Source organism: Equus asinus, chromosome 2 (genome assembly GCF_041296235.1).
Source record: "Equus asinus isolate D_3611 breed Donkey chromosome 2, EquAss-T2T_v2, whole genome shotgun sequence".
NCBI classification, from domain to species: domain Eukaryota; kingdom Metazoa; phylum Chordata; class Mammalia; order Perissodactyla; family Equidae; genus Equus; species Equus asinus.
Genome location: NC_091791.1, coordinates 1,852,730 through 1,860,032, shown reverse-complemented (window position 1 = coordinate 1,860,032; position 7,303 = coordinate 1,852,730). Strand labels below are relative to the sequence as shown.

Genomic DNA, 7,303 nt, shown 5'->3' with positions numbered 1-7,303 from the left:
GGTGGTAATCATGGAGCCAGCAGCGGGGACAGTGTCTTCCTGGGTCTCCAGTGTCCTGATCTTGTCAGAAGTAGCCATTCCCTTGCTGGGCCAGCTCTGGAAATGTTATTCTGGAAATAACCACTGGAGACCCAGCCAAGAGCCCATTCTTCCAGTCCTTCAATTATTTTATAAACACTCAATTTCTTGTATTAAATTCATTTCTGCTAAAAATAGAGTTGTTTCTGTTATACACAACTGACCTGTGACAGTATTTATCTCAATAAGTGGTTGCAGGAGACAAATCCTCAAGGATGGGAATCTGAGACTTGTGATCTGACTTGGCTGAGTCCGAAGATGGTGAGGATCTCACCACCTCAGGTTACCGGTGGTCTGCAGTATCTAGGGGGAAACAGCTACTTGAAGTCTCACCTGCGATGAGCTGGAATGAAGCATGGCCTGAAGGCACGGCTTCCGCAGACCACGCAGCACCTACCACAGCACACAATCTAACAGGGAATGCGAGGCTCGTGAACGATGACTTGGCAGGATTTGGATAACCCTGAATACCCTGAGCCCCCGGGCCTCACTGAGTCTCCCATCACTTTATGGTTTGAAGAGATTGGTCTTGCTTGACTCGAAGGCTCACTGTAACCTCACCTGAGGCAGTCACGGGTAGGTGATGGCAAAGCACCCCTGCTACCTTCTCCTGATCCTAGGCCCCGAGTGTGGTCAGATACCAGCACGCCCCAGGGGCCAGTTACAAAGTCAAGCCCACGGAGGGAGATTTACACGACAAAGGAACTGCAGAATCTGCTAATTTATTTTGGCAGAATCGTGGGGAATACATGTGGAAATGCGTTCTAAGGGTGCTCGGTCATGGAGGGAGCATTAGAACTTTAAAAAAACTTTAAAATTTGACATAGTTTTACGCTTACTAAGAATTGCAGGAATAGTACAAAGCATTATTGTTCACCCTTCACCTGGGTTCCCCCAATATGAATATTTTGCCATGTTTGCTTTATCTCTTTCTCTATTTATGTATGCATGTGTGCATATGTGTGTGTGTGTGTATACATTTTTTTTGAAACATTTGAGAGTAAGTTGTAAGCATGAAGCCTTTTTTCCCCTCAATACTTTAGTGCGTTTCCTAAAAACAAAGATACACTTATACAAAACCTCAGTATAACTATCAAAATCAGGAAATTAACATTGAAATAATGTCATTTGCTGATCAAATTTTCCCACTAATAATGTCTTTTACAGGAAAAGAAAACCCTGATTACGAGTGGCTTTCATTTCATCTCTCTTTAATCTCCTTTATTCTAGACGAGCTCCTCAGCCTTTTCTTCCACTTTGTGGATGTGTCCCTCGATTGGGGTTTGTCGGATGTTTGCTCATTCACAGATCAGGTACGAATCTGGGCGGGAATACATCGGAAATTGTGTTCTTCTTGGTTGTCACGTTTTGAGGTACCTGCTCTTGCTTTGTTCCGTCACAGATGTTAACTTCATTTCCAGGTTAACCCTGGTGTCTGGCAGGTTTCTCCTGTGAATACATGATTCCCCTTTGTTATTAAGCGTCCCCGGGGGAGATATGTGGAGACTACTTCTCTATTCTATATGCTGTTTGTCATCAAATATTCACTCACTAGTCCTTCTGTAACTTGGGTGTTAAATGGGCTTACATTTTTGACATGGGGCGGCTTACGGTGAGTAAGGAGAGATTCTGGGTTCGGTGTGCTAGCTGGAGCACAAGCGTGATAGTTCCAATTGTCTGCTCATTTGGCTGGGTGAAACCTGAACGCAGTGTGGAATGAAGTTGACGTGCAAGGATTCCTTTACGTGCCAGAAAGAATGGAAAGGCTTAGGGACGCAGGCCTTTATCGTGTGCAGCCCACCGCCCCCTGACTTTCCCTCCAGAAGCACACGGAGCTCTCCCCTCCCCAAGGCACTGAGACAGACTTTGGTGAGGAGGTGCCCAAATCCTTGGGAAGCGCTGGGGTGGCTGTCTTCCGGGGGTCAGGGGTTAAGGGGCTTCTTGACTGCCGTGGAGGGTTCGGGTCCTGCAGAGGTCAAGTAACAGCTCTTCACTGCCCAAAGCAAAGCAGGTGCAGTGGCCTCAGTTTGCAGGAGAGTTGGTGGTAATCAGAATGGCTTGACCCACAGGAATTTTTGGTGGCGGTGAACTGTCACATGGTTCCCGGGGCCGAAATGGATGGGGAACCCCCTCAGGGCCCACTTGGTCCATTTGGCTGAAATAACTAAACTCTCAGCTGAGTGCACAGAGCCAGCCTTGAACTGCTGGGCTAGAGGTCGCAGCCGCTCGCTCAGGGATCAGACACGACTCAGTTCGCAGACCCAGGGCCCTCTGAGTTCAGGACAGGTCGGGTGTTTCTGGGGAGGGATCCTGCACCAGCACCACAAGTATTAAAAAAAGTCCTCCCAGCCTTTCTGAAAAAACCTGCAGCCACACTCCCCATACTGCGTGCGCACGGGGGAAGGAAAATACTCAGACCTTGAGGAGGACACTGACCCCGAAGCAAGGCTGATCCTCAGGAGAGGCCTCGCCAGAAACCGACCCTGCCAGCACCTTAACCTTGGACTTCCCGCCTCCACAACTGTGAGGAAGTGCCCTTCTATCATCGAAGGCCCCAGTCTGTGGCACTGTGTTACGCCAGCCCTAGGCGACTAACGTGAGGCCGCCCTCAAGCGTGTCCTCAGCATCTACGTGAGCCACCCAAGCAGGCAGCTCACCCTCTGAATGCACCAATCCCGCTGCACTCCTGTCCTTCCACTTGCATTTCTGGTTTTATGGGGAAGTCCCTAAGACAAGTTGATGGACGAATGAAAAATAGAGCCTGGGGTACAGATGATTCTGCATGCTGCGCTGGTATCGGCTGGAAGAGGATGGACAGCATCACCGCCCTGCTGGAGCTGGCCCTAACGGACAGCGGGGAAGGGAAATCGTCCAGGGGCCACTGGAGCGGTAGAGTTGGTTAGCCACTTTTCCTGGAAGGAGAGTTGACTGAGATATTTGTCTACACTGATGATCAGGGACTTAGAAGGCAGAGGTCTAGAGGATCAGGGTGAAGGGGGCCTGGGGAAAGAAGTATGGGACAGACAGACCTTTTGGAATAGGCCCAGATGTGAAAATATTTGTTCCATGTACCTGCTCCCCAAATGCTCCCACTGTGTGGGAGGTGCTCAGTATTGGGTGGGTGAGACGCCCCACTCCACAGATGCCGGCGCTGCTTTCTCCGGTCATCCCAGTCTTTGCGCGAAAAGCTCCTGAAAGAAGTGGCGATGGCGGCATGGATGGAGAGTGGATCTGGGTCTAACAACATCAGTCTCTCCCCACCAAGGCCGATCGGCTACTGCTGCTGCTGAGTGCCCAATCGATCAGCAGCTGAGACCAACACGGTGGCACCACACCCCGGGGGACCAGCCAATCATCTAGTAGCAAATTGATTCCATTGGACCTCAGCGGAGTAGCCGCTTAGCCTGCGTGTGCTTTTTCCTTCCCTGCCCACCAGGCTTGCACCAGGAACCCCATCCTGAGTCTAACCGAGTGCTTTCTTCACCTGTCTACCCACCGCTGCCTCTGACCAAGGAACCAAAGAAGTGTGAGAAGGGGCTGACACGCAGGGGACGTAGGTCTCACTCTGTCTGTCATCTGGAAGGGCAGACACGGTTGGAATGGCCTAATTAAAGGTGCCATCGGGTGCTGGTTGGGAGAACAAGGCTTGCAAGGCTGAGTTTCTGTGTCATCAGAGATGCTCGTAGCCAGCAATCAATAAATGGTCCCGGTATTCCTGTGGCCGGAAGGCAGGGGTGCAGAAGGAAGCAGTAAGAGTGGGAGGGCCACCTCTCACTCTCACACTCAAGGATCCACTTGCAGAAGGACCTGCTCTCAGTGCCCCCAACTCTGGGATCTGCTGGTTTACCATCTTGGTATCTGGCGAAGGAATGCATTCCACGAGGGAACATCTTACCCTGCACACAGGTTTTCATAAAACATTTACCCTTCCCGTGGGCCACATTATTCACTCATTTAACTCCTCCAGAAACTCGGAGAGGTGGGTATTGGCATTCTTCCTACTTCGCAGACGGACACCCAGACCAGAGCAGCGAGAGGTGGTGGAGCTGGGATCCTGACGCCAGCAGGCCCCGGAGGCCACGGCTTAACCACGGATTTGTGCATCTGAATCGGGAGCAACGAGATGATTTGCTCCACGCGAGGCTCCACAGCGCATTTCCTCTCCTCCGGGCGGTGGAAGGCAGCATTTGGAGATGGGAAGCCGAGAGTTAACGGTTAAAACACACGTGCGAGCCTCCTGCGCTGCTTCATGGCTGCTAATATCCAACATGAAGCGTGGGTGAGTAATTCTTGCGTGAACGTCCCTCGGAAACCCGTGGCGCTGGGTGCTGGTCAGTGCGGGGTGGACAGAGGCTGGCCTTTCTCTCTTCCCCTCCCTCCGCACTCTCTCCACAGCAGCCGGGGTTATTTTTAGCAACGTCGTTTCCTGATTTTACTAGACCGCAAACCTGCTCCTTAAAAGAATAAGATGAGCAAAAAGGAAAAAGAGGTGGGGTTGGGGGTGTCGCGGAGCCGCGCGGCCCGGGAGCGCGGAGTGTCGGGGGAGGGCCCTGGGTTTGGGGCGCCCGCCCGCGGTGACGCGCGCCCCCCGCCCGCCGCAGCGCCACTGCAATGGCCGAGCGGGGCCGTCGGACGCCGCCGCCCGGAGCCCGTGCGCCCGCGGGAAGCCTCGGTGAGCAACCGCCGGACCCGCGCGCCGCCCCAGCCGGGCCGGGCCTCTGCGCTCCGCCCGCGCCCGGCACCGTGCGTCCCCGGGCCGGGGCGTCCTGCGTGGCGCGGTGGCGGGATGGCCTGGAGGTGGCAGGAGGCGGCCCAGAGGTGGCTGGAGATGGGCCAGAGGAGGCTCAGAGGTGGCCCAAGGATGGTCTGGGGGTGGTCCAGAGGCGGCCCGGAGGTGGCAGGGCGGCGGGGTGACGTCCCGCAGGCCGGGTCCTGCGGCCGGGGCGCCCCTGCCCGTGGCGGGGATCCTCTCTGCCTCTCCAGGCGACCCCCGCGTGCCATCGGCACCTCTCTCGGTCGCGCTCATTTCCCGGGACTGCCGGGGAGCCAGCGGCAGGCGCCCAGGCCGCGGCGCTCGCGGGGACGCCGGTCCTGGGTGGGGCGCAGGTGCTCGCGCCCCTAGGGCTGCGAAGCTGGGGCGTTTCCGCGTCGCCGACTGAGCCGCCCCCAGGAAGGCGCGGCCCCGGTGAGGGTTTTCTTGTGAGTGCGCGCGTGTGTGTGTGTTTTGGTGTGTAATTTTTAAATTTCACGTGTGCCCGTTTCTGGGGGTGGTGGCGTAGCTGTCGGATGCTCGCAGTACGGGAAGCCCCAGACTGAAGGGTTTGGCTGGGGGTCAGGAGTCAGAGAGGAGGCGCCGGCCTCCGCAGTTTTCCTGGAAGACACCTTCTGCCTGTTCCCTCGACCTTGCCTCTTGGGAGAAGCAGTGGGGATTTTTAGCAATTCCTTCCTGCCCTGCATCTTGGGTTTTGATCCAATATTCTCTTCCTGCGGTGATGGAATGCGTCAATGCCTGTCTCGGTTGCATGCTGTCTGCAGACAGAAGGAGCAGGGGTGATGACTGGCAGATCTAGGCTCTGACCTGCTGGCGAACCGCAGGAAATCGGAACGTCCTTCCTGCCTTGGCGCCCCAGGGAGCAGGGGGCCGTTGGGTGCTGGCAGGACCAGCTGAGAGCCTGTGGACAGCTCCCTGGGCCGAGCAGTGTGCCTGCCAGGGCTCAGGATTACAAGCGGGAGGACAGGACCGCCCAGCCCCTTGAAAGAATAAGATGAGCAAAAAGGAACAAGAGGTGGGGTTGAGGGTGTCGCGGAGCCCACGGCCCGGGAGGGCGGAGTGTGGGGGAAAGTGTCAGAAAGGCAGTGGCCTTTCTGAAAGCTGATTTGTGCCCATGAATTAAGACTCGCTTTGGCAACTCCCTGAGAGGTGTTTCCCCCCACGATAATGGCAAGTAGATTCCTGCTTACCTCCTCGTAAACTTCAGTCCCAAGGAGTGAAGTTGCCCTCTTAGGATGGTTTCCAGGATACGCAACAGAATGTTGTGCTTTCAGGAGGAAGAGCCCTGGCTCCGGCAGTCCAGCTTTGGCTTCAGGGCCCGCGGACCCACAGCGCACATGCCCCACCCACCTGGGCTGGGGGCTGCTCTGCAGCTGTAAAACCAGTGGCACCAACTGGCCTGCGGTGGCTGGGGTCCTCGTGGCCAGCTGGGAAGGGAGTAAACAGCCCTGCATCTTACTCCTTCCCTGGGCGCGTCCGCTTTCTCCTAAAAAGAGTATAGTTGGAAAGCAGGAACTTTTGTAATAATGTGTTTCAGTGGGGGGCTAACAGAAGATATGTCAATTTTAAATAGGATTTTCAAGCAAACCAATGCAGCCCTGTATAAGCTTATTGCTTCAGAACTTTATTTGTACTGAAAATATTTACACAGACATGGCTGTGGCGTTTATTATCAATACTGACGACACCTGCTGGGAACCAGGATCAGAAAGGGAGAGAGGAAGTGGTCGGGCGGTGGGTTCAGTTCAGACGCCCAGCCACAAGCATGTTTCTGCGACCGTCCTCTCTTATGTGCCTGGTGCCCCTGGAGCCAGCACGCAGGGTCTGCCCTTCCGGGTGGCCGTTGGTGGCATCATGACCAACAAGTGCTGGGGCTGGGGTTTCAGTACCACAAGTTTGCTTTTGTGATACTTGCAAGATCTCAGAGATTGTGAACAACGGCATAACAATAAAAATCTTTCATTATAAAAAGGAAAAAGATGAGAAAACGCAATGGTAAAAGAAGTCACCAGTTACAGAGCACCTGCTCTGTGCCAGGCCCTGTTCTGAGCTCTCTACTTGTGTTAAGGTACGCAGGTGTCGCCCTGAGAGGAGGGCTGGGCTGCAGGAGGCCCAGGAGAGGCCTGGGGACGCCCGGGAGGAACCTCAAGGCAGGCAGAGGTCTTGCCACCTCCAGGAACCAGGCTGGGGCCACATCCTCAAGGAGCTTGCAAGGGAGGAAATGACAGTATCACAGAGAATCATCTAGAAGTGAGGAGCCTGAGACTTGGAGAATGGAAAAGCCTTGTCCCAAGTTGCAAAATCAGCATTTGAATCTGTGTCTCTCAGTCATAGTCCAGGGACTCAAGGCACCTCCACTGGGGCCTGGGTCTCTCACCGGGCCTGTGCCCTCAGCTCTGCCCACCCACCCTTAGGTCTGAGCACCCCATCCTCCCAGCAGAGCGGCCTCCGCCC

At 54.9% G+C, this 7,303-nt stretch overlaps 1 protein-coding gene across 19 annotated transcripts in view; it reads left to right on the top strand.

The window, feature by feature from the left end:
* Positions 1–4,251: 4,251 nt before the first annotated feature.
* Positions 4,252–7,303, top strand: part of JAKMIP3 (Janus kinase and microtubule interacting protein 3) — a 128,153-nt gene continuing 125,101 nt past the window's right edge. For 18 of the 19 annotated variants that reach the window (XM_070480857.1, XM_070480855.1, XM_044748450.2 and 15 more), the window contains exon 1: positions 4,629–4,750. The gene's annotated coding sequence lies outside the window, so the exon portion shown is untranslated. Of the gene's footprint in view, positions 4,358–4,628; positions 4,751–7,303 lie in introns of those variants that run through there. The other variant, XM_070520666.1, reaches the window with a different exon arrangement.